Below are 26,951 nucleotides of genomic sequence, written 5' to 3' on the forward strand. Positions count from 1 at the left end.
ACCTGAGCTGAAGGCAGCTCAGGTCATGATCCCAGCGTCCTGGGATCGAGTCCCACATCGGGCTCCTTGCTCGTCAGGGAGCCTGCTTCTCCCTCTGCCTCTGCCTGCCATTCTGTCTGCCTGTGCTCGCTCTCTCTCCCTCTCTCTCTCTCTGACAAATAAATAAATAAAATCTTTAAAAAAAAAATAAAAAAAAACAGTGTTTTCTCATTCTACCACTTTATCATCTTCTTAGTACATGATATAGTTGTAGCATGTGTTTATACTTTTCTAAGTGCATTATTTCATTTGATATTTATGACAGCTTAAAAGCAAAATATTACATCCACTAAGAAACTGAAAGTAGGAGGGGATGTACCCCCAATTTTGGGTGTCCTGATCCAGTGATTCCATCAGCAAACCCATATTGTAAGGCAAGGTTAGCAAAGATTTTCTGTAAAGGGCCATATAGTAAACATTAAGGCTTGTGGGCCATAAGATCTCTCTCAGCTCTTCAAATCTGCCCCTGGAGCTCAAATGGAAAATAGAAAACAGGGGCTGTGTTCCAATAAAGCTTTGTTTATGGTCCCTGAAATTTGCATTTCATGTAATTTTCACGTCATAAAATACTATTCTTCTGTTAATCTTTTTCAACTATTTCAATCATTCTTGGCTCAGGCCTTAGTTTGCCAACCCCTGCTGTAAAGTACTAAAGCTGGACAGCGGGTAAGCTTTGAAGACCCTTGCCCTAGAAGAAGTTAGACTCTATGGGGAAGACAGACAAGTAATTAACTGACTGAGAAAGGAAGATGAAAGTGTAATAGTACTGCACAAGTGAAGCATGGGGGCTTGGGCGGGATTTTATTGAGCAAAATAAGTAATCAAATTCAGCCAGGGGAGGAGGCAGCTTTTGAACTGGGTCTTGGGAAATGTGTAGGGTTTCCGTAGGTGGAGAAAGAGACATTAGGCCTTCCTGCATGAGAAAATCAGTTGAGCAAAAAGGCACAGATTTGGAAACTTAAAGGTGGGGGCGGGGCTGGTAATGACTGAAGTGGATCCAGTGGAACGTGATGCCAGAAATGCAGGTTGGCCGAATTTGAAATTTAGGTAATATCTATTGCATGGAACCTGAATGATAGCATTTCTGGACATATTGCAAAAGAGGATAGCACCTGTTGGCCAAGGAAAACTGCATCCCAGTTTCCTCTCCACTCTACTTGAGAACAAAGGGAGAGTTGGGGCAGACAGTGAGGCCCTGGAGCCTGAGGGTTCTGCTAGCTCAGGAAAATCTCCCGTGATTTAGAAAAGACAGGAGAGCTGTGGTGGCTGATGAGAAGTCCCAGAATTGGCAAAACACTCTCCACAAGAAAGTAAACTCTATGAGGGTAGGAATCCTGTTTGGATTTTCCTTGAGGTATCCTCAGTGTCTAGCGTAGTATCCAGCACCTAGGAGGTGCTTAAATATTTGTCTGTTCAAAGAATAAATGATGTGCAGTTTATGAGAAAGTTCTGGACGAGAGAGAGAAAACACTGAGCCGGACAACGTGAAACTGTGCTAATAACCCAAATGCGATACTGCAGATTCATTAAGAAGGAAATAAGTTTAACTTGGCATAAATTCTTCATACCTATTCTGGCTTTGAGTGATCACTGCTTCTTTCCCTAAGAGCTTATTGTTTAATAACTCATTCGAGAATTTTTCCAGAGTCATTGTCAAGTTCACTGGATTGAGTTCCCTCAATTGACCATTTCTCCCTTTTTTGTATTTTTCCCCTTTCTCTCAGCATGTTCAGTTCTCCACACTTTTTCTAAAATCTGTATAGTTGTTCATCTGAGCTAGTTTGCCCCCCCCCCCATTCTAAAGCCCATGCCTTTTTAAGTAAGAAACTGCTCAGTCAGTTAAGCATCTGCCTTGGGCTCAGGTCATGATCCCCGGGTCCTGGGATGCAGTCCTGCATCAGGTTCCTTGCTCAGCTGCGAGCCTGCTTCTCCCTCTGCCTGTTGCTCCCCTTGCTTGTGCTGTCTCTGACAAATAAAATTTTAAAAAAAGAAAGAAAACCCCAGATGAACATAGGAGGAAAAAAAGAAAGAAAGAAAGGCAAACCAGGAGACAGACTCTTAACTATAGAGAACAAACAAAGTTACTGAAGAGGAGGTGGGCAGGGGGTTTGGTTAGGTGGGTGATGGGTGATAAGAAGTGTACTTGTGATGAGCCCTGGGTATTGTATGTAAGTGATGAACCACAGAAATCTACATCTGGAACTGATATTACACTGTATTTTAACTAACTGGGATTTAAATAAAAACTTGAAAAAATAAAAAAATAAAGCCTCTGCCTTTTTTGTGCTTCTTACTTTAAACATAACTTTAAAAATCATTCCCCACCCTCTCATCCCCAATTTCACAGGGCTTGTCCCATTCTGGATTTCATCCTTCCTCTTCAAGTGGTGAAGCATGCATATCCCTCTTGCACAACTGTTTTTCTCAAGTTCTTTTAAAAGTAGAATTATTTGGAAAACTGTTCAGGAGCAGTGTCAGAATTTAATTTCTGAAAAGATCCCATTCCCTGTGAGCTAATTTATTTATTTATTTTTACAATTTTTTTTTAAAGATTTTATTTATTTGACAGACAGAGATCACAAGTAGGCAGAGAGGGAGGCAGAGAGAGGAGGAAGCAGGCTCCCCACTGAGCAGAGAGCCCTATGCGGGGCTCCATCCCAGGACCCAGGATCACGACCTGAGCCGAAGGCAGAGGCTTTAACCCACTGAGCCACCCAGGTGCCCCATGTGAGCTAATTTATTAAGACTTCCCTGGGACTGTCCCCTAATGCTTCTTGGAAGTTTCTGAAATTTGATCACCTAAAGTTTAGGACACATGTTTCATCAAACCCAACATTCCCTGCTTTGGTTACCACAAACTATTAACACTTTGTCCTAAGTTTTGATCTGAATTAAGTCGAAAAATATCATTTCCCTTTTATGGCTTCCCTTTTGTCTTGTGAGATGAAATGGACAGCAGAACAAAATGAAAATACATTGGATGCTTTACTTTTCAGATTCCCAGTAGATGTCTGCACGATTGAAGAACCCCAACAGAATTTTACATAGTTTTGTGAAGTATATTAGGAAAACAATTATATCCTAGGCTGGAGTTACAAGAAACACATGGCACATTCAACAGAAAAATTGAAGATAATTGAATGAAGGGATTGAGGTGTGGGTAGGGTTAAGGGAAACCAAGAAGGAATGGTGAGGCGTCCAAGGACTAGCAATAGTGGGAGTCCTTACCACCCTTGGGCCTGAAAGGACAAGGGGTGGAGATGTTAACCAGAACCCAATAATACCTTGTATTAGTCTGCTTAGGGTTGCCATAACAAAGTATCACAAATTGTGTGGTTTAAACAACAGCAATTTATTGTCTCATGGTTCTGGAGGCTAGAAATCCAGGTGTCAGCAGGGGTGGTTCCTTCTGGGGCCTGTGAGGGAAGGATCTGTCCTCTTTCCTTGGCTTGTAGAGGATTCTGTGCCTCTTTATATTTTCTTCCTTCTATGTGTGTCTCAGTCTGTGTCCAAATTTCCTCTTTTCATAAGGACATCTGTCATAATGGATTAGGACGCATTCTAATGATCTCTTTTAACTTCTAATTCTTCTAACTTCTCTTTATTTTTTAAAGAAATTTTATTTATTTGTCAGAGAGAGAACAAGAGCATAAGCAGAGGGAGCAGCAAGCTGAGGGAGAAGCAGGCTCCCTGCTGAGCAAGGAGCCTGATGTAGGACTTGATCCTAGGACCCCAGGATCATGACCTGAGCTCAAGGCGGCCACCTCCGGTGTCCCTCTCTTTAACTTTAACCTTTGTAAAGATCCTATGTCCAAATAAGGTCACTTTCTGAAGTACTGGGGGTTAAGACTCCAATATATCTTATTTTGGTGGGAGGGGCTGGAGGGGACACAATTCAACCCCTATCAGAATTGTAGCGATAAGAAAGATCTGCTGGGGGTGCCTGGGTGGCTCAGTGGGTTGAGCCTCTGCCTTTGGCTCAGGTCATGATCTCAGGGTCCTGGGATCAAGCCCCACGTCGGGCTCTCTGCTCAGCAGGAAGCCTGCTTCCCCCTCTCTCTCTGCCTGCCTCTCTGCCTACTTGTGCTTTCTCTCTGTCTGTGTCCAATAAATAAAATCTTTAAAAAAAAAAAAAGAAGAAAGATCTGCTGGATGGCAGCTGTGCCCTTTAATAAAAGGACATAACCACTGTCCAGCAGGGAATTCAATGCCCAATTTCTTACTCCTCTCATCCTCTCAGGCCAGCTAGTGCCTCCCATTGAGTGAAACAACTGGAAGTAAGAAGGCAAGGGTGCATGGGTGATGCGGTCCGTGCAACCCAACCTCCCAGGGCACAGAGAGGGTGGAGAAGGGTGGAGGATTCATCTGGAGGGGCAAACAGAGACTATCCAGCACAGCCTGTCTGGGCAGTCTACAGCATACACCCAAAGTGGCTAGCACCTTCCAAGCAAATTTGCCAGCATTTTGGGCTCCCTGGAGAGGCTTGAGAACAGAAGCTGCTCGGAGATAACCCCCTTTCTGGCTTTTTTCCCCCTTCTTCCTCCTTTATAAAGCTTAAGCTTCAAAAAAAATAGTGCTGGAGTGAAGGGTTGGGGAGAGTAGGGAGAAGAGAAAAAAAACCTTGGCTTGGTGGAATGGGAAACTAAGTAAATTCTTCGAGGTCTCAGCTCTCTGTCCTTTTGGATGCTCTGCCCACAGCAGGAAAGTTGAGAGAGAAAGGAGATTCTCTAGCAATGGGCAGGTCCCAGACACTGGTGGTTCTAGAGGTAGGGAGAGCCCTTGCTCTGCTCCCTGCGTGCTCAGGGAGACAGCAGGTGTTGTAAACTGAAATGAGCTGATCACATCCAACGCTGCATTCTTTTTTGTCGGTAACCATACCTGCCAGAGAAGTCTAAAGCAATGAGGAGTTGCCAGCTTCTCATCTTCACTCCCAAAATATAAAGAAAAATGTTGCACACTAAAACCGGCCACACACATGCAACCTTTGTTAAACATTCATTAGCAGGCGGGCACAAAACAGCTCCTATGACTATGTAAGCTCTTTGACGTCTCTCCGGCCTTTTGGATGTTCTGGCCACTGCATGAATGTTTTACTGTTTTACTCAAGGTGGGATAACAGTATCACCGAGGCAGGACTTTGTCACCCGCAGAGCTGGCAGCAGGGAACCAGAGACGGAGTCTCCTTTATAATTAGTTATGCTGTTCCAATCCTGATCAACACCAGAGGCATCATCGGAAGCAGGTTTCCACTCGTGAAATGAGTTGCCTATTAATTTGTGTAATGGATGTTATTTAAAAAAAAAAAAAAAAAGCTGCCGTTGGCGGAATTTGCGTTAATCAATGATCCTGAACTCCTTTGTCGAAGCCGCCTTCTGATCGGAATGTTTACAAACCACTCCTGGCATGGGAATCACAGATTAGAATGTAAGCCGCACCTGGATGTTAACTATAAGTAGCACCTACAAATGTTATCCGGTCTTTGTCAGAAGTTTTAATATGCCCAAGTATTTTATTTTGAAAAAATGGATTTGTTTCTTGAAAAATGCCAATTAAAGAAAAAAAATGTGGAAGTCCAACACTAGAGGAATGGTTATCAAAGTTTTATAGCACATCCCCTCTAGGTGAGTTGATGAAACAGGGACCTAGGGACGCCTTTCTAAGGTTCTGTTAAGTACAAGAAGAACCACCTAGAGGGTCTATCTAGAGATGGATCTAGAGGATCAATCTTTCATTGATTCCCTGGGGGAATCCCGAATTTTTTTTTTCAAAGATTTTATTTATTTATTTCAGAGAGAGAAAGAGAGAGCATGAGAGGGAAGAAGGTCAGAGGGAGAAACAGACTCTCCGTGGAGCTGGGAGCCCGATGCGGGACTCCATCCTGGGACTCCAGGATCATGAGCTGAGCCAAAGGCAGTTGCTTAACCAACTGAGCCACTCAGGCGCCCCTTTAATATTTTAAGGCAAATTATAAACATCATGAGGTGGAAGCCAGGACAAGATGCTCTGTTATACTAAATATGTTCAAGGGGTGATGAAGACTTGGACCAGAAAAACAATCAGCTGGAGATTGTTTTTCTGGAGATCAAAGTATTTTCCCTATTTTCTGAGCAGTTCATAAACCTCCCAGGCTGTTATGGGACCCAAGGGAGAGGGAGTATATAACGACAGGTATTTAATTTCTCCAGCTTGGTTCCAGGATGAGACCGAAGGCAGGGTAGGAAATACATAGAAATGGCTTACATAGTTGAATTCTGATTTCTACCTGCTGTGCAACGTTGAATCTGTTTCACTTTTCCTTCTTTCAGATAGTGTCCACCATGCTCACCCTCGTGATGAACATTTATTGAGGACTCACTCACCTTTTGGCCAGGGCTATGAGAAGCAGAGAAGGAAAAAACCAACGCCTTGCCCTATGGGACTTAAGAGCTAACTCACGGAATAATTACTGTTTACTAGACACTGTTTACTAGACCCACAGCTGTCACACACTACCAAATAGGCGTTATTATCATCACCCGTGGCAGATAAGGAAACTGAGGCACAGCCAAGGTCACCCAAGCTAGTAAGAGGCAGGGTTTTGAATCTGGGCCGTAGGGCTCTTGAATCCACACTCTTGGCCACATACCTGTGTGTGTATATCACCTGTCTCATTTAGTGGGGGATGGACATATAGATAAATAATTCACATGGTGTATAATGGTAGAAGCACAGGGTACCATGGGAACACACACAAAAAGGCCCACTTAGCTCAGGGTCTGAAGAATGGTGTCTTTCCTGAATGAGATGACACCTGGACAGCGTTGGGGATCATGAATACGTGTCAGCTGGGAATAGAAGAGAGTGGAAAGGAAACTCCAGATAAGACAGCACGGTTTTGGGGAGTGGAGCGGGGGAGGCATAGACACCATAGAATAACTGGGGAGAATAAAATGCAAGGCGGGGGATGGGAGAGAGTTTGCTTCTCAGATATTTGTTGGGCCTCTTCTATGGGCAGGACTATAGCAAGTATAGAGCATCTGAGGAGCTTGAACTTGAACTTTCAAACATTTTGCTCCCTTACCCACTGAAATAACTTTTAAACTACCACCAGGCAAAACATTTAACGGACTAGAAACAGAGGGGTGGTACTTTCTCAATCTGATAAAAGGCATCTATGAAAACCCCACAGCTAACACCATATTTAATAGTAAGAGATTGAATGTCTTACTATTAGGGGACAAGACTGTCCCCTAAGATCAGGGATAAGACAAGGATGTCCATTCTCACTCCTTCTATTCCATAGTATACTAGAAGTACCAGCCAGGGTCACTAGGCAAGAAAATGAGGTAAAAGCATACAAATTGCAAAGGAAATTGATACTTTGAAATAAAAGTGTTACATCAGCTTTGAATGTCAACCTGATACCCACCAACATTCATTAATATATGTAAAAAAAAAAGTAAAATCGCTTTGTTAACTACAAGAAAGTTTACATTACTCCTTTGTCTCCTTGAGGTTGTGTTTCTAGTCCATTTTACTGTCACAGAAATTTATTCTCAAGTGATGTAATTTTATGCTTTCAAGTCTTTATTGAAAGTTGAAAATAGGGGTGCCTGGGTGGCTCAGTGGGTTAAAGCCTCTGCCTTCAGCTCAGGTCAGGATCCCAGGGTCCTGGGATCAAGCCCCGCATCAGGCTCTCTGCTCAGCCCGGAGCCTGCTTCCTCTTCTCTCTCTGCCTGCCTCTCTGCCTACTTGTGATCTCTGTCTGTCAAATAAATAAATAAAATCTTAAAAAAAAAAAAAGAAAGTTGAAAATAGAGCCACCCTATGACCCAGCAATTGCATTACTGGGTATTTACCCCAAAGATACAAATGTAATGATCTGAAGGGGCACCTGCACCCCAATGTTCATAGCAGCAGTGTCCACAATAGCAAAACTATGGAAAGAGCCCAGATGTCCATTGACAGATGAATGGATAAAGAAGACATGGTGTATATATACAGTGGAATATTTCTTGGCCATCGAAAAGAATGAAATCTTGCCATTGACAATGATGTGACTGGAACTAGAGGGAATTATGCTAAGTGAAATAAGTCAATCAGAGAAACAATTATCATATGATCTCACTCATAGGCAGAATTTAAGAAACAAGGCAGAGGAGCATACGGGAAGGGAGGGAAAAATAAAACAAGATGAAATCAGAGAGGGAGATAAGCCATAAGAGACTCTTAGCTATGGGGAACAAACTGAAGGTTGCTGGAGGGGAGTTGGGTGGGGGAGATTAGGTAACTGAGTGATGGACATTAAGGAGGGCACATGATGTAATGAGCACTGGGTGTTACATGCAACTGATGAATCACTGACCTCTACCACTGAAACAAATAATAAACTATATGTTAATTAATTGAATTTAAACGAAAGAAAAGGGAGGTATGAGTCAGGAATAAAATCTCACCTGGGGGGCGCCTGGGTGGCTCAATGGGTTAAAGCCTCTGACTTCAGCTCAGGTCATGATCTCAGCATCCTGGGATGGAGCCCTACATTGTGTTCTCTGCTCCCCAGGGAGCCTACTTCCCCATCTCTCTCTCTGCCTGCCTCTCTGCCTACTTGTGATCTCTGTCAAATAAATAAATAAAAATCTTAAAAAAAAATCTTACCTGGGCAAGAAAATAACTATAAAATATTGGAGTTGGAAATAAATTCCAAATGATTTACGATGAGAAAAAAAAGTCTTTATTTATTTATTTATTTATTTTTAAAAGATTTTATTTACTTATTTGACAGAGAGAGATCACAAGTAGGCAGAGAGGCAGGCAGAGAGAGAGGAAGGGAAGCAGGCTTCCCGCTGAGCAGAGAGCCGGATGCGGGGCTCGATCCCAGGACCCTGAGATCATGACCTGAGCCAAAGGCAGCGGCTTAACCCACTGAGCCACCCAGGCACCCAAAAAAAGTCTTTATTGATCATCCTATCATACTTCTCTACGACATAAATGTGCATTTACATTGAAATTTAATTTAAAAAAATTTTAAAGATTTTATTTACTTATTTTAGAGAGAGAGAGAGAACAGGAGTGAGAGGGAGAGGAAGAGAGAATCTGAAGCAGACTGAACTGAGTGCAGAGCCTGATGCAGGACTTGATCCCACAACCTCGTGACCTAAACCAAGAGTTGGGCACTTAACCAACTGAGCCACCCAAGTGTTCCTGAAATTTAACTTCTAAAAACATTTCCCGAGATCATAATCTTCTAAAAACTTTCTTACTTGTTGTTACAAGTATTCTTATTGCAGGATTAATCAAAATAACATACAATATCATTTTCTGATAAATGAAATTTTGTTGCAAATGCATCTCAGTAGAACAGTAGGTGATTTTTCTCAAGGAGTCCTGCATCATTCCATTCGTACTTCTTTTAGTAGTGGCCAAGAAAACTGACCCATATGAAACCAGTAGATGGGAATAGAAAGAGTTCTGCTATAGTAATAGAATGCTCAGAGTTCTTTTGGAACTCCTTTCAAATAATTTGCCAAAGATCATGCAGTAATCGCCACCAAAGCTTATTTTAATCCCTCATCAGCTGACAATTCCAGGAGGTCCTTATTCAATTTTGTCAAAATCAAATAATGGGAAACCATCTGACTTGCAGAAAGATGTGTTACCCAGTCATTCAAGTATTTACTTTCTCAATCCAGACACCAGTATTTCAATATGACCCTTTGTTTGGACCCCTGAAAGGAAGTCAGTCTCTGGGACAAAGGTTACCAGATACTATGGGCTTGTGTTTTTCCATGAGAATTTACAACATGTAGTTAAAGTCCTTCTTTTCTAATAAAAGAAAAATACACCTGTCTGAATTAATCCTTGCAAAATGCCGTTTTCCTCCTGGCTCAGATTTAGCTCCAAAATGGCATTTGATTACATAGCATGTAGGCCCTGTGAAACCACACTCAACATTTTTTGACACATTTGATCCGTAGTTGGCTTCTACAGAGGATAAAGTAGATAAAGGTAGAGGGAGAAGGTGGCCTAGTATTGGGGAAGGGGTTGACACTCCTCCCAATGCACAAATACATACACTGAAGCCGCTGCACAGGGTAATTCTTTATATTAACTGGGAACAAAGTTATTAGCTCATGGAATGCCTGAAATAAGTGGGAACCATTTTGCCATTTCACAAGCTAATTGTGACTCAGAAGAGGACACAACCAACCTGTCTTGCGGTCACGTAGGCAGAAACAACGTCAGGTATCTGGAGGCACCTGTGCCTATGTTAACCGACGGGGAGCTTGGGAAGTCTATCCACCCACTGATTACATACACTGCCTCAAGTCTGATTTGCTCCCGACTATAGGAAATCCCCGTTGCAGGGGAGCGATGGGCCGCTACAAAGTGAAAGCCCTTCTTGAAGGGAAAGCTGCCGGAACATTTTTGCTCAGGGACTCTGCACAAGAGGACAACCTCTTCTTGTGAGCTTCCGCCCCTGCGGCAGATCCCGTCGTGCCCAGATTGAACAGCGGAAACACAACCTTAGTTTTGATGCTAATGACCTGTGTGTGTTTCGCGCCTCGGCTGTAACAGGATGCTTGGAACATTTAAAAGATCCCAGTTCTTGCATGTATTTTGAACCACTGTTTCCTGTATCACCAGACAGGACTTTCCCTTTCAGCCTGCCATTATCTGCCATGCAGTAATCCGCAGACGAACTACATGTAATGGAATTGATGGGCTTTCTTTATCATTAATGTTACAGAGTTTTTAAAAAGAGTATCCTTATAGGAACGCCTGGGGGAACCCCATGGGTTGAATGTCAGACTCTTGGTTTTGGCTCAGGTCCTGATCTCAGTGTCCTGAGATTGAGCCTTCGTCAGTCTCTGCGCCCAGCGGTGTCCGTTACAAATTCTCTCTTCCACTCCCTGTATCACTCCCTCGCTTGCACTCGCTCTTAAATAAATAAATCTTTAAAAAAGGGGGGGGGCACCTGGGTGGCTGAGTGGGTTAAAGCCTCTGCCTTTGGCTCAGCTCATGATCCCAGGGTCATGGGATCGAGCCCAGCATCTGGCTCTCTGCTCAGCGGGGAGCCTGCTTCCTCCTCTCTCTGCCTACTTGTGATCTCTGTCAAATAAGTAAATAAAATCTTAAAAAAAAAACCAAAACCCAATTCTTAAAAAAAAAAAGTATCATTATAAACAAAAAGTTAAGAGAGAACTCTGCTGTTCTCAAAGGGCATTAACTAGATCCACTTTTATGTGCCCCAGAGAGTCTACCGACAGTAAGCACACATATCACCTTTAGGCGTTTTCAGTACAATATATAAGCATAGTGTGAGTATCTGCCAGATGTGACCTGCTGTTACTTAGATAAGTGTGGTGCCTATTGAGACAACAGAGGAGCTACAGGTACAGGCATTCAGTAGGGCTACAAAAATATTTTGCCGATTTAACTAACAGTTTGGTTTTTAATGTTTGTGGTAATTGAGTGAGGTAATTCCGGGACATTTGCGAAGAAGAATTCTATTTCTTACTGAAGAGTGAATTATTAATATTGGAGGAGTGTTTCAACGGAATGACTCATTTTTAAGTTTGTTTAATTAAGAATTTTTCTATAGGGGCGCCTGGGTGGCTCAGTGGGTTAAGCCGCTGCCTTCGGCTCAGGTCATGATCCCAGGTCCTGGGTTCAAGCCCCACATCGGGCTTTCTGCTCAACAGGGAGCCTGCTTCCTCCTCTCTCTCTGCCTGCCTCTCTGCCTACTTGTGATTTCTCTCTGTCAAATAAATAAATAAAATCTTTAAAAAAAAAAAAGAATTTTTCTATAAACTTTTGAAAGCAGCGATGCTTGGAGTTCTGTAAATTAAGCACTGGAAGTCCAAAAAATAATCTTCCTTTTAGAAAAAAAGTGCAGTCTTCTGGCCACAAGGGCATAGTAGAGTTTTTAGAAAACTTTTAGAAAAAAGTGCAGTCTTCTGGCCACAAGGGCATAGTAGAGTTCATTTACATGTTGGTATAGTTTATGTTCGGTCTCCCTGCCTGTTCTGCAAAAGGTACTGTTTATAAACCAGGTTTTATAAATAATAGTTCTAAAACTTCAGATTTATAAAGTTGGTAGTAAAATTGTATTGATAGGTTAGGTATGAATAGTTTAGTGAGTGCTTTAACTCAAAACAGACATTTGAGACCCCATTGCTGCTCCGAGCCACTCACGCCAGCCAGCCTCGGCCAACCCCACCATGGTGTTCTTTGACATCGCTGGTTAGGGTGAGCCTTTGGGCCCCGTCTCCTTGGAGCTGTTGGCAGACAAAGCTCCAAAGACAGCAGACAACTTTTGTGCTCTGAGCACTGGGGAGAAAGGATGTGGTTATAAAGTTTCCTGCTTTCATGGGACAGTTCAGGGATTGGTGGGCCGGGGAGGTGACTTCATGGCCATAATGGCACCGGCAGCAAATGCATCTATGGGGAGAAATTTGATGATGAGAATTTCTTCCTAAGCACGTGGGTCCTGGCATCTTGTCCAGGGCGAATGCTGGACCCTAACACAAACACTTCCCAGTTTTTCTTCTGCATTGCTTACACTGAGTGGTTGGAAGGCAAGTGCGTGATCTTTGGCAAGGTGGAAGAGAGCAGGAACATCATGGAAGCCACGGTGAGCTTTGGGTCCAGGATGGCAAGACTAGCAAGAAGATTGCCTTTGCAGACTGCAGACAAATCTAATACATTTGACTTGTGTTTTCTCTTAAATACCAGACCATTCCTTCTGTAGCTCAGGAGTGCACCCTTCACCCCCATCTGCTTGAAATATCCGATAGTCTTTGTGCTCTCACTGCAGTTCTACGGGTTTCATGTTTTCCTTGCTCCCCTCCAAGTCCAGCTGGATTGCTGAGTTAAGTTTATGATTATGAAATAAAAACTAAACAACAACAATAAAACACACAAAAACCCCAGACATTTGGAATAGCTGCTGCAATGTAATCCTGTGTGTGATTTTTTTTTTTTTAAGATTTATTTACGAGAGAGAGAAGGAGTAGGGAGTAGGAACAGAAGCAGAGGGACAAGCAGACTGCAGTTGAGCACGAGCCCAACTAAGGGTTGGATCTCGATCTCAGGACCTTGAGATCATGACCTGAGTCAAATTAAGAGTCATACGATCATCTGCACCACCCAGGCACCCCCCCCTCCCAGTGTGTGACTTTTAAGTTGACATGTGCAGTCTAATCATTGATTCCCATCCTGAGCTCCTATTCCCACGATGAGTTTATGAATCAAGACGAGAGTGAGACTAGAAGATGGCCAAACAAGTCAGATAATAGTAATGACAGTGGCCACTGATGTTGAGATTATTGTTAAACTGTAATTAATAATTTGGATGGCAATATTTCTCTTTGCTGTAAACTCTCATAGCCAAGTTAGTTAAGTACAATCTATAGAAGTTCAGTACAGTTAATTTTTCATAGAAAATCTGAAATCTAAATTGCAGATTTAAAAGGCACTCTATGGTCATTTTATCTGTAAATAAGTTTACTTAGCCCCTTTTTGTCACTTAGAATAGTATGCAATACTACCTGAGTGAGTTATTTTGGAAGTAATATCAAGCTCTAGTGTTTGCTTAGTATTGAACTGAATTTACAGTTCTGTCCTAGATATTTTTCACTAAAGTGGTTGGATCCATTCTTGTGTGTTTTTGTTAATGTGCTCAAAACCACTGGTGGGTGCTTCTCGGTTTCCTAACTTGCTGCTGCAAAATGCTATTTTTTACATCCCTAAGGCTATAGCCACGGCTACAAAAAAGAAAAGCTATATTTGTATATAACACTAACCCTTTGACTGCTAATGTGTATTCCTCCTTAATGGACCATGTAATGGCTGTTCTTCTGTACCAAGAAAGTATGTTCAGTATTTTTGTAAAAAAAAAAAAAAAAAAAGGAAACCAACCAACGGACCAAAACTAAAATTCTTTCCCGATGTTCCCAGCAGAGGGCGATGTAGAGTCCTGCCTCACGCTTTGCCCTGCAGCAACTTCGAACAGGGAAATCAGTGTATTTAGCATTATAGTCCTTGGGTTGTATGCTGTCTCCTCCTCTTGCCTATGATTTCCTCCAGAGAAGAGGGTCATTCTATAAAAACCGGGACAAGCATAAGACTCAGCGATTGGCAAGCACTCAAATGTTCCCTAAGTGAAAAAAATCTGGAGATAAACTGCTGACACCACAGATTGGCCCAGGACAACTTGCCCTGAGACTGGAGGTGCAGCCATGACCCAAGGCTTCCTAAAAAAAGAGGGTCAGAGAATGGCCATGGTCATAGAGTCTGTCTATTGGCTGGTAGTTCCTTGGCTTATTTAATCTGAAGAAAGGGTGTTAGAAAACTTGCTGGCCCTGGGAGCTGCCTGGAGGGCTGGGACCAGATGTGGGCTGCTGGCAGCACTTCCCAGGTTATCAATCAACCTGAGAACAAGAAGAGCATGTTAGCATGGGTTATTCTCTTTTAGATTTAATCAAAGTACTCCCTAACCTGTTGAAGTTTTAGAAAGTTCTATAGCGTCGGGAGGGGAGAATCCTTCCATTACCACGAGAAAGCTCATGCTCCCTAGCAAAACAAAGGAAGCACCCCAGAATGCAACAGAATTTATCTCTAGGGAATATAAGTCCAAGGGACTTTTTTTTCCCTGCTTTTCTATATTTTGTAGATTTTTGTTTAAAAGCTAGTATTATTCTTATAATGAAAAACCTTAGCAAACTTATATCATGAGCTCAAAAAGTCTCCACCGCAGATTTATAAAATAACACAAATTGTTTAAACCATGAGGCTCCTTTAACTATGTTTTCTTTTTTTTAATAAAGATTTATTTATTTATTTATTTATTTATTTGACAGACGGAGATCACAAGTAGGCAGAGAAGAAGGCAGAGAGAGAGGAGGAAGGAGGCTCCCCGCTAAGCAGAGAGCCCGATGTGGGGCTCGATATGGGGCTCGATCCCGATCATGACCTGAGCCGAAGGCAAAGGCTTTAACCCACCAAGCCACCCAGGCGCCCTATCCTTTGACTATGTTAAATCCAGTATTCAGAGCATTGGGTATATTTAGAAAGATTTTGTCTCAGTTTAGGGGAAAAGTTAGCCCTAGACTAAATGCTACTCTAGTCTCACCTAACAAAGCATAATTGATGCTTAAAGTGATCAAAATGTTTTTGAGTCACTTAACCACATCCCAGAACAAAGGTCAAGAATGTTTAGAGGAACACAATCATATCTCATGCTCCAAAAGGTAAAATTTACAATATCTAACATGAACGGTCCACTATCCAATAAAAGTTAATTCATATGCAAAGAGGCAAAAAATATGACCCTTAAAGAGAAGGAAAAATCAACCAACTGAAACAACCCAGAAAGTATCTTGTAGGATTAGTAGAAAAGAACACAAAAACAACTATAACTATATTCAGTATGCTTAAGACACTAGAGGAAAGGTTAAATATGTTAAGTAGAGATGTGAAGACATAAAAGGAGAACAACATTGAACTTCTAGAAAAGAAAACAACAATGTCTGAGATGAAAAAATTTACTGTATGAGATTAACAGTTGAGTAGACATTGTAGAAGGAAAACAAAACAAAACAACCTGTGAACCCAAAGATATAACTACAGGAGCTATCCAAAATGAAATACAGAAAGAAAGAATAAAGAAAATAAATAGAAAAGGGGAAAACCAAAACCAAAAATCCAGAGTATCAGTTTGCTATAGAACGATTTCAAGTGGACTAATAACACATGTTAGTGGAATTCCTGGAGAAGAAGGGAGAGGGACAGTAAATATTTCAAGAAAAATGACCAAATTTTATAAATTTGATGAAAAGTATAAACCAAAAGATCCCTGAAGCTCAATGAACCACAAGCAGGAAAAAAGAAAAAAAAAAAAATGAAGAAAACTACACCAGGGCTGCCTGGCTGGCTCAGTAGGTAGAGCATGTGACTCATGGGGTTGTGAGTTCAAGCCCCACAATGTGTGTAGAGATTACTTAAAAATAATACCTTAAAAACAAAGAAACAACCCCCCAACTATTCCAAATAACATTTTAATCAAATTGCTTAAAAACAGCAATAAAGAACAAATTCTTTTTTTTTAAGATTTTATTTATTTATTTATTTATGTGACAGAGAGAGATCACAAGTAGGCAGAGAGGCAGGCAGAGAGAGAGGGGAAGCAGGCTTTCTGCTGAGCAGAGAGCCTGATGCGTGGCTTGATCCCAGGACCCTGGAATTATGACCTGAGCCCAAGGCAGTCGCTTAACCAACTGAGCCACCCAGGCATCCCACATTTGTAAGGTTCTTTTTTTTTTTTAAAGATTTTATTTATTTATTTGACAGAGAGAAATCACAAGTAGGCAGAGAAGCAGGCAGAGAGAGAGGAGAAAGCAGGCTCCCTGCTGAGCAGAAAGCCCGATGTGGGGCTTGAACCCAGGACCTGGGATCATGACCTGAGCCGAAGGCAGCGGCTTAACCCACTGAGCCACCCAGGCGCCCCCATTTGTAAGGTTCTTAAAGATGAAGTCAGACTATTACTTGAAGGTAGACTGTGATAAGTTAAATATGCATACTATAAACCCTGTAGCAACCTCTACTACAACCCAACAAAGAGTTGTAGCTAACAACCCAACAAAAAGGATAAAACTGAATCACTGAAAATATTCACTTAATCCAGAAGGAAGCAGAAAAAGGAAAAATGGAACAAAGAGCAAATGATACAAATACAGAACAAATAACAAGATGATAGATTCAAACTTAATCATATCAATAATCACATTACATGTAAATAGTCTAAATACCCTAAGTAAAGATGTGAGATTTTTCAGACAGAAAAAAGAACAAGACTAAATTATATGCTGCTGACAAGAAACCGCTTTAAATGAAAAGGTACAAATATGTTAAAAATAAAAGGATAGGGGGCGCCTGGGTGGCTCAGTGGGTTAAAGCCTCTGCCTTCGGCTCAGGTCATGATCCCAGGGTCCTGGGATCGAGCCCCGCATCGGGCTCTCTGCTCAGCGGGGAGCCTGCTTCCCCCTCTCTCTCTGCCTGTCTCTCTGCCTACTTGTGATCTCTGTCTGTCAAATAAATAAAATCTTAAAAATAAAATAAAATAAAATAAAAGGATAGAGAAAAGATTCACCATGGTAACACTATTCTAAAGAAAGCTGTAACAGCAATAATAATATTAGACAAAGTAAATTTCTGAGCAAAAATATCACCAGGCACAAAGAGCGCCATTTCATAAGGAATGAATGGGTCCCTTCATCAAGAAGACATAACAAAGCTAAATATTAAGCACTTAAGAACAGAGCTTCAAAATACATGTTAAACAAAATTAGCAGAATGTGAAGAGAAATAGACCAACCTATAATTAGAGTTGGAGGTTTTTTTCATTTTTTTAAAATATTACTTTAAGTAATCTCTACACCCAACGTGGGGCTTGAACTTACAACTCTGAGATCAAGAGTCAAATGCTTTTCCAATTGAGAAAGCCAGGTGCCCCTGTAGCTGGAGTTTTCAATACCCTTCTCTCAGTATTGATAGAACAAATGGACAGGAAATCAGTAATGCTCTAGAAGATTTGAATAACACTATCAACCAACTTGACCTTATGGACATTCATGAAATAGTCTTCTCAGCAACAGCAGAATACACATTCTTTTTAAGTGCATGTGGACCATCTGCCAAGATGAACCTTTTTTTATCATTGAACAAGTCTCAAAGAATTTTAAAGGAATCAAATCATGAAAAGTATGCTTTCATACCACAAAGGAATTAAGTTAGAAATAAACAAAAGGTATCTAGAAAATCCCCCAAATATCTGAAAACTAAATAACACACTTCTAGATAATCCAGGGGTCAAAAGAGAAATCAAGAGTGAAATCATAAAGTATTTTGAACTGAATAAAACCATAACATATTAAAATTTGTGGAATGTTGTTAAAGCAGTATGTGGATGGAAACTTACAGCATTCCTTTTTTTTTTTTTTCAGATTTTATTTATTTATTTGACAGAGAAAGCGAGAGAGCGCAAGCAGGCAGAGCAGCAGAGGGAGAGGGAGAAGTAGGTTCTCTACTGAGCGGGGAGCCTGATGCAGAGCTCAATCCCAGGACCCTGGGATCATGACCCAAGCCGAGGGCAGTAGCTTAACCACCTCAGCTACCCAGGTGCCCTGATTTATAGCATTCTAACAACAGTACTAAAAAGAAGAAAGGTCTCAAGTCAATGACCTCAACTTCCACATTAAGAATCTAATAAAAGAAGGGCAAATGAAATCCCAAATAAGCAAAGAAAAGAAATAAAGATCAGAGTAGAAATCAATGAAATAAAAAATAGAAAAACCATAGAGCAAATCAATAAAACTAAAAGATACATGAATACAAAATTAGCACATGAAAGAATTTTCAACATTATTGGTAATTAGAGAAAAGCAAATTAAAAACACAGTGAGATATAACTAGATAGCTTTTAGAAAGTCTTAAATTAAAAAGACTGAACATAACTAGTGTTGATGAGGATAGGGAGCTACTGAATTCTTATACAGTGCTGGTGGAAATATAAAATAGTACAAACATTTTGGAAAATTCTTAAAATGTTAATCACAAACTTAACATATGACTCAGCCATTCTATTCCTAAGGGAAGTGAAACTAATCGTTCATGCAAAGACTTCTGCATTACTGTTTATAGTACCCTTATTTGTAATAGTCCCTAATTGGAAATAACTCACATCCATAAGCAGATGAATGGATAAACAGATCGTGAGTTATCTGTACAATGGAAAACTAACAATAAAAAGAGATGAATCCTTGGTAAATGCGGCAATATGCTTAAGTCTTAAAGTGCTACGTGAAGGAAGCCAGCTCCCCCGCCTTGCCAGAAAAAGCACATACCATATAATTCCATTTATGCAAAAGTCCAGAAAATGAGAACCAATGCATGGTGACAATAGGTCAGTGGTTGTCTGGGAGTGGAGACTTGGCTGGGCAGGGCCCAAAGCATGGGTTTACAAATGGGCACAAGGAATTTTGGGGGGGTGACCAACATGCTTATCTTGATCGTGGTGATGGTTTTGTGGGTGGGAAATAGGTCAAAACATCAAACTGGGCACTTAAAAATGTATCATTTATTGTACATCAGTATGGCTCAATAAAGCTGTTTAAAGTGAAAACTGACCTGAAGTCCAGCACACACACACATACACACACACACACACACACACAAATTAATAAAACAAATAAAAAACCCTCCTTCAGGTCAGTATTGATATTAGAAATCTCCAAGATAGGGACGCCTGGGTGGCTCAGTTGGTTAAGCAGCTGCCTTCGGCTCAGGTCATGATCCCAGCGTCCTGGGATCGAGTCCCACATCGGGCTCCTTGCTCATCAGGGAGGCTGCTTCTTCCTCTGCCTCTGCCTGCCATTCTGTCTGCCTGTGCTTGCTCTCTCTCCCTCTCTCTCTCTGACAAATAAATAAATAAAATCTTTAAAAAAAAAATCTCCAAGATAGTTTTTAAAAAAGAAAGTTGTCAAATATATTTAATTATCATTTGGGCAAGAAAAGGGGAACTTGGTGCCTGGGTGGCTCAGTTGGTTAAGCAACTGCCTTCAGCTCAGGTCATGATCCTGGAGTCCCAGATTCGAGTACCACATTGGGAGCCCTGATTGGCAGGGAGTCTGTTTCTCCCTCTGACCTGTCCCCTCTCATGCTCTCTCTCTTTCTCTCAAATAAATAAATAAAAAATCTTAAAAAAAAAGAAAGAAAAGGAGAACCTAAGACTATATGTGCACATATTCATACTTACGCCTAGTTGCATAAAAAATAGCCATATTTGCTGTATTTGCATAGAGGCGTATTAGAAGGATCTAGAAGCTCACAAAAGGAAGTAATAATAGTGGTTATCTGGGTGGGCTAAGGAAAAAGGAATTTGGGAATGGGAGTATGGAACAGGGCTAGGAGCAAGATTTTTCACTGACAATTTTTTTTTTTTTTTAAGATTTTATTTATTTATTTGTCAGAGAGAGAGAGGGATAGAGAGCGAGCACAGGCAGACAGAGTGGCAGGCAGAGGCAGAGGGAGAAGCAGGCTCCCCGCCGAGCAAGGAGCCCGATGTGGGACTCGATCCCAGGACGCTGGGATTATGACCTGAGCCGAAGGCAGCTGCTCAACCAACTGAGCCACCCAGGCGTCCCTCACTGACAATTTTTTGAGCAGTTCTTATTTTTTGAGCTATGTAACTATTTTTACTACTTAATTTTTTTAAAAACAATAACCCTAGGTTGTAGTTTTAGTTTTTTTTTTTTAATTTTAAAAAATATTTTATTAGAGAGAGAGTGAGACAGAGAGTGAGCATGAGCAGGGTTAGGGACAGAGGGAGAAGAAGAGGGAGAAGCAGATGCCCTGTTGAGTAGGGAGCCCAAGGTTGGGCTTTATCCCAGGACCCTGCGATCATGACCCAAGCTGAAGACAGACACCTAACTGACTGAGCCACCCAGGTGCCCCTATTTTTACTATCTTAAAATTAAACAATAAAGTAGAATTCAGTTCAGGCTTAGCTACCATGAGGACAGTTTTTCTAACCAAATATCTTTATCAAGTTAGTAATTCATGAAATAAATATGATGGGTCATGACCATTAAAACATACATACACTCAGAGAAATAGAAAAGAACAGAAAATATTGAAGAATAACAGGTAACAAGAAGGAAAGTATTATTTCTTGGAATTTTTTTCTCTGTTATATGTGTGTGTATGTACTGTGTTGTGATACAAGATATGGGCTGCAGCCAAAAGAATGGGAGTCTGGAAAACCTGGTCACTCTCCTCCTTCCTTCCTCTGTATCTTTTCTTTCTTTCTTTCAAATTTTTGGTTTGTATATTGTACACATTGTAATGCTGTAATGTATCACATTGTAATGTTGTAATTTATTATTCTATTCATTCTCTCTCAGATTAGAAATACTTTGAGGGCAAGGACTATCTTGAATGTTTGATCCATGCATGCATAGATGAATAAGAGAATAAAAAATTGAGTATATGAATGAATAAATAAGCTTAATATCCTAAGTAAACATATTCTGAGCACCTACTGTATGCTGGGAACTTGAGATTTACTCAAGAACAGAATAGCAAAACTCAAGATTTTTCTTGGTGTCCAACTCACATATTGGTTGTTTAAAAAATGTTTTTCTCCTTTCTTGCTCCCCTCCTTTTTGATCGAGTTCCTCCTCCCCCATTTTTCCCTTTACTGGTTTGAAAATTACACACTTTATTTTAGTGATTACCCTTAAAATATTGCTATACATATTTAATCTGAAATAATGGCATTAATCACCATCGCTATCCTCTTCCTGAAAAATACAAGGACTTCAGAATCCTTTCTGTACTGAGAGAATTGGTTAAAAATCTCCAACTGTGTTGAGATTTCTATCTTCTTTTATTTTTGTCATTTTGCTTTATATATTTTGTTTATTTATTCATTTTAAGATTTTATCTATTTATTTTTCAGAGAGAGAGAGAGTGCACAAGCAGGGGGAGTGTCAGGTAGAGAGAAGCAGGCTCCCCACTGAGCAAGAATCCTATTGCGGCACTCATCCCAGGACCCTGAGATCATGACCTGAGCTGAAGGCAGACACTTAGGCAACTGAGCCACCCAGACATACCATATTTGGTTTATTTTAAATTTTATTTTTATGTAAACTCTACATCCAGAGTGGGGCTTGAACTCACAATCTGGAGATCAAGAGTTGCATGCTCTGCCAACAAAGCCAGCTTTATGTATTTTGAAACTGTTATTAAGTGCATACAAAGTTAGGATTTTTATGTTGTCCTGTTTCATTGACCCTTTCATCTTTCATCATGGTATAATGGCCCCCTTTAACCTTCAGGAATACTTTCGGTTTTATACTCTACTTTGTCTGATATTAACATTGTCACCCCAGCTTTGTTTTGGTTACTATTTGCTTGTTACGTTTTTCCATTCTTCTACTGTGTATATATTTGCATATTTAGATTTACAGTGTGTCTCTCATAAACATATATATATGTGTATATATACATATATATATGCATATATATATGTTTCTTTTTTTAAAGTATCCATTCAAAAAGTCTGTATCTTTATTAGAATACTTAGTTTATTTAGTTTATGGATATAGTGGAATTTGACTGCCATCTTGGTATTTCTTTTCTACTTGTCCTGTATATTCTTTGTTTTCTTATTCCAGTGATTCTTTGGATTAATCAAGTATTTTTATCATCCAATTTATTTTCTCTATTAATTTTTTTAAACATTTATTATTATTATTTTTTTTTTAGAGAAAGAGAGAGTGTGTGTGAGAGAGTGTGAGAGAATCCTCAAGCAGACTCCCGGAGGATTATAGAGCCTGACGTGAGACTCAATTCCAGGACCCTGATATCATGACCTGAGTAAAAATCAAGAGTTGTATGCCCAACTCACTGAGCCACGCAGGTGCACCTCTTCTCTATTATTTTTTAATTATATATTTTTTGCTTTATTATTTTAATAGTTTCCCTCGATATAATAATATGCACTTTTAACTTATTATGATCTACCCTAAATTAGTTCTTTACCACTTTGTGAACAGCTTACCTCCATTTACCATCTTGTTTTTGTATTTTTTGTAGTTATATAGCATACTTTTACATTTACATTAAACTATACACGATATAGTTATTGCTTTAAACAATCACAAGCAAGATTCTTTAATATGTATCCACATATTTAGCCCTTCCAATGTTCTTTAGTCCTTTTTATAGTTCAGAGCTTTCCTGTGCAGTAATTTTTCTTCAGCCTGAAGAACTTTCTCTTTTCTCTCTTTTTCAAGATTTTATTTTATTTTTAAAGATTTTCTTTATTTATTTGATAGAAAGAGAGAGATTGCGAGTAGGCAGAGAGGCAGGCAGAGAGATGGGGAAGCAGGCTCCCTGCTGAGCAGAGAGCCCAATGTGGGGCTCCATCCCAGGAGCCTGAGACCATGACCTGAGTCGAAAGGCAGAGGTTCAACCCACTGAACCACCTAGGTGCTCCTCAAGATTTTATTTTTAACTAATCTTGACACCCAACATAGGGTTTGGAACTCACAGCTCTGAGATCAAGGGTTGCATACTCTACCAACTGAGCCAGCGAGTTGTTCCAGCCTCAAGAAGTTTAATATTTCTTGGGGTGCCTGGGGGGCTCAGTGTCTGCTTTCAGCTCAGGTCATGATCCCAGGGTCCTGGGATCGAGCCCCACATCGGGCTCTGTGCCCTGAGGGAAGCCTGCTTCTCCCTCTCCCACTCCCCCTGCTTGTGTTCCCTCTCTCACTGTGTCTCTGTCAAATAAATAAATAAATAAAATCTTAAAAAAAAAAAGAAGTTTAATATTTCTTGTAGAGTGAATCTAAAGGTAATGAATTCTCTCAACTTATTCGTCTGATAAAATCTTTACTTCATCTTTATTTTTAGAGGATATTTTCACTGGGTACAGAATTTTAGGTCTGCAGATTTTTTGTTTTTTTCAGAATTTGAAAGATGTCAACCTTTGGTCTTCTGTTTTTCCATAGGTTCTGTTAAAGTGTTATTGTTGTACTTCTGCAAGCATGTGTCTTTTTTCTCTGACTGCTTTTAAGATTTTTTTTTTTTTAAGATTTTTATTTGTCAGAGAGAAAGAGAGCACACATAAGCAGGCAGAGTGGTAGGCAGAGGCAGAGAGAGAAGCAGGCTCCCCGCAGGGCAAGGAGCCCGACGCGGGACTCGACCCCAGGACCCCGGGATCATGGCCTGAGCCGAAGGCAGCGGCCCAACCAACTGAGCCACCCAGGTGTCCCTGCTTTTAAGATTTTATGTTCATCTTTGGTTTTCAGCAATTTGACTATGATATGCCTGTGCTTGGTTTTCTTTCTACTTTGCTTAGGTCTTCTTGAATCTTTGAGTTGCTATCTTTCATGTTTGGGCAAATTCTCAGTCATTATATCTTCAAATACTACTTCCCCCATATTCTCTTTTTTGGACTACTATAACACATATATTAGGCCATTAGACTATGTGTTACATGTCTTCTTCAATGCTCTTTTCTGTTTTTTCCATGTTTTTCTCTATGTACTTCATCTTGAATATATTTTGTTTACTGTCTTTTGAGTGATATAGTTCATCTTGTGCTGTGTCCAGTTTGTTGTTAAACATGTCCAATGAGGGTTCATTTTCCAGTCCTAGAATGTCCATTTAATTCTTTTGCTATCAATTATAATTCTATTTCAAAATTACTCATTTTTCTTTCATTCATTTTGTCCATCTTTTACTCCGCTTTCTTATATATGTGTTTACAATAGTTATTTTGAAGTTATTCACCACTACCTATGACATCTGGATCATCTGTGGGACTGCTTCTATTGTATACTTTCTTTTCTTTCTTTTTTTTTTAAGTATGCTCCATGCCCATGGAACCCAATGTGGGACTTGAACTCACAACCCTAAGATCAAGACCTGAGCTGAGATCAAGAGTCAGATGCTTGACTGACTGAGCTACCTAGGCACCCTTACGCTTTTTTCCCCTCCTTTCTTTTTCTTTTTTTTTCTTTTAAAGATTTTATTTATTTATTCGACAGACAGAGATCACAAGTAGGCAGAGAGGCAGGCAGAGAGAGAGAGGGGGGAAGAAGCAGGCTCCCCCTGAGCAGAGAGCCCAGGACCCTGGGATCATGACCCAAGCCGAAGGCAGAGGTTTAACCCAATGAGCCACCCAGGTGCCCCTATTTTTTTTTTTCTTTTAGATTTTTATTTATTTATTTGACAGAGAGAGACACAGAGAGAGGGGGAACATAAGCAGGGGAAATGGGAGAAGCAGGCTTCCCAATGAACAGGGAGCCCAACATGGGGCTCGATCCCAGGACCCTGGGGTCATGACCTGAGTTGAAGGCCCACAGTACGACTGAGCCACCCAGGTGCCCCACCCCCATTTTTTTCCCCTTAATTGTCAGACACTTTTCCTACCTCTTCAAATGCCTTGTGGTTTTTAAAAATTGTATGCTCGAGGTCATGCAAAAAAGAGACTGAAGTCAATGTTCTTCCTTCCCACATAGGATACATACTTCTTATTAGGCAAAAAAATGAGGGACTGATCATCCTAATTGTATTGGAAATTGTGCTGTGTTATGGCTTTAGTTAGACTCAGTGCACCTCTGGCTTCAAATGTCTTGAGGGCAAGATTTTTTGTATGCTTATTGAAGGCCCCTTCCTCTACTGACTGTTTTGTAGACAAAGGTACTTTGAGACTTGGTAGCTTTTGCCTTTGCAGGCCAATCCCTAGCCTCCTGAGTGGCCCAGGCACTCAGCCAATGCCTCAGAGACGAAATCAGTCAGCTTGACAAAACCACTTCAGTGGCCATCAAAAGCCTCATTAGTTTTGTTTTTTCCTGGCAGAGCCCTCTACCTAAGGAAAGCTTGATTCCAGATTCTGCAAATAACCCTTAAGAAAAAAAATCTCAACTTACCTAAGAAGGAGTTTTTTCTCTCTTAACTTTGAGTTCTTTTACTCTTCCTGGCTTCTACAGTTTTCCAATATCTTTCAAAATATTTCATAATTTGTTCATTTTTTTCTTGATAGGGAGGGATGCCGTCACTTCCCCCTACATTTTACTCTGAAGCAGAAGTTTTCTCATGTTCTTTTCCAATTAGTTCAAGTCAAGATTCGAACAAAGTCCACACATTCCATCCTCAAGATCCTGAATTTATAGATTTTCCCATCATTCTTTGTTTATGTTTTTCAATTTATTTGTTGAAGAAAGTGGCTTATTTGTCCTGCTGAGCTTTTGGATCCCACTGATTGACTCTGCTCAATATCATTTAACATGTTCCTCTGCCCCCTGTATTTCCTAAAATCTGGCAATTAGATCTGCAGTATTAATAATATTCAGGTTTAATTTTTTTGGCAAGATCATTTCGTAGGTTGTACTGTGTACTTCCTCTTTTATCACATAATTCCTATGTATTCTTTTTTCTTATTTATTTATTTATTTATTTATCTATTTGACACAGCAAGAGAGATCACAAGCAGGCAGAGAGAGAAGGGGAAGCAGGCTCCCCGCTGAGCAGAGAGCCCAATGCGGAGCTCGATCCCAGGACCCTGAGATTACGACCTGAGCTGAAAGCAGAGGCTTAACCCACCGAGCCACCCAGGCACCCCTGTATTCTTTTTCAAAAAAAAGTATTGTTAAAAGACATTTATTTATTTGAGGACATGGAAAGGCAGAGAGAGAGGGACCAGCAGACTCCATGCTGAGTGTGGAATCCCTCTTGGGGCTCAATCCCACGATTCATGAGCTCATGACCTGAGCTAGAACCAAGAGTCAGATGGCCAGTCAACTTAGCCACCCAGGTGCCTCTCAAAAAAACTTTTCAATCTAAGTATAGTTGACAATTCCTACGTATTCTCTATGTCCAGCTCAAATGTCATTTCTTCTCAGTAGTTTTTCCTGATCTGCATTCTTTCAAACCTCTCCTGTCATTTCTATTTCCATAGTACTTTACCTCTCATCATCACCCTTTCATTTAGGAGTCATGACACTCCCTTTCACAATGGCTGTTTGTAGTTTGGGAGCTCATTGAGGGCAAAAATCATACTTTATTCATTCTTTTATCCTCATGCCATGGTATCCTGTCTATTTGGGCAGCTATAACAAGATACCATAAACTGCCAGCTTATAAATAACAGAAATTTATTTCTCCCAGTTCTGGAGGCTGGGAAGTCCAAGGTCAGAGTGCTGGTGTATTTGGTGTCTGGTGATTACCCACTTCCTGATTCATAGATGGCCCTCTTCTTGCTATGGACCAGGTGGTGGTGGCAGAAGGTAGGAGGGATCTCTCTGAGGCCTCTTTTACAAAGGACACTAATCCCATTAATAATTTTAAGGGTGATCTAATCG

At 40.6% G+C, this 26,951-nt stretch overlaps 1 pseudogene; it reads left to right on the forward strand.

The window, feature by feature from the left end:
* The first annotated feature begins 9,668 nt into the window (after window positions 1-9,668).
* Window positions 9,669-10,822, forward strand: LOC111152459 (annotated as a pseudogene).
* Window positions 10,823-26,951: the final 16,129 nt, after the last annotated feature.

This window comes from Enhydra lutris, unplaced genomic scaffold, assembly GCF_002288905.1.
Source record: "Enhydra lutris kenyoni isolate GAN:26980312 unplaced genomic scaffold, ASM228890v2 scaffoldscaffold28, whole genome shotgun sequence".
In the NCBI taxonomy this organism is placed as follows: domain Eukaryota; kingdom Metazoa; phylum Chordata; class Mammalia; order Carnivora; family Mustelidae; genus Enhydra; species Enhydra lutris.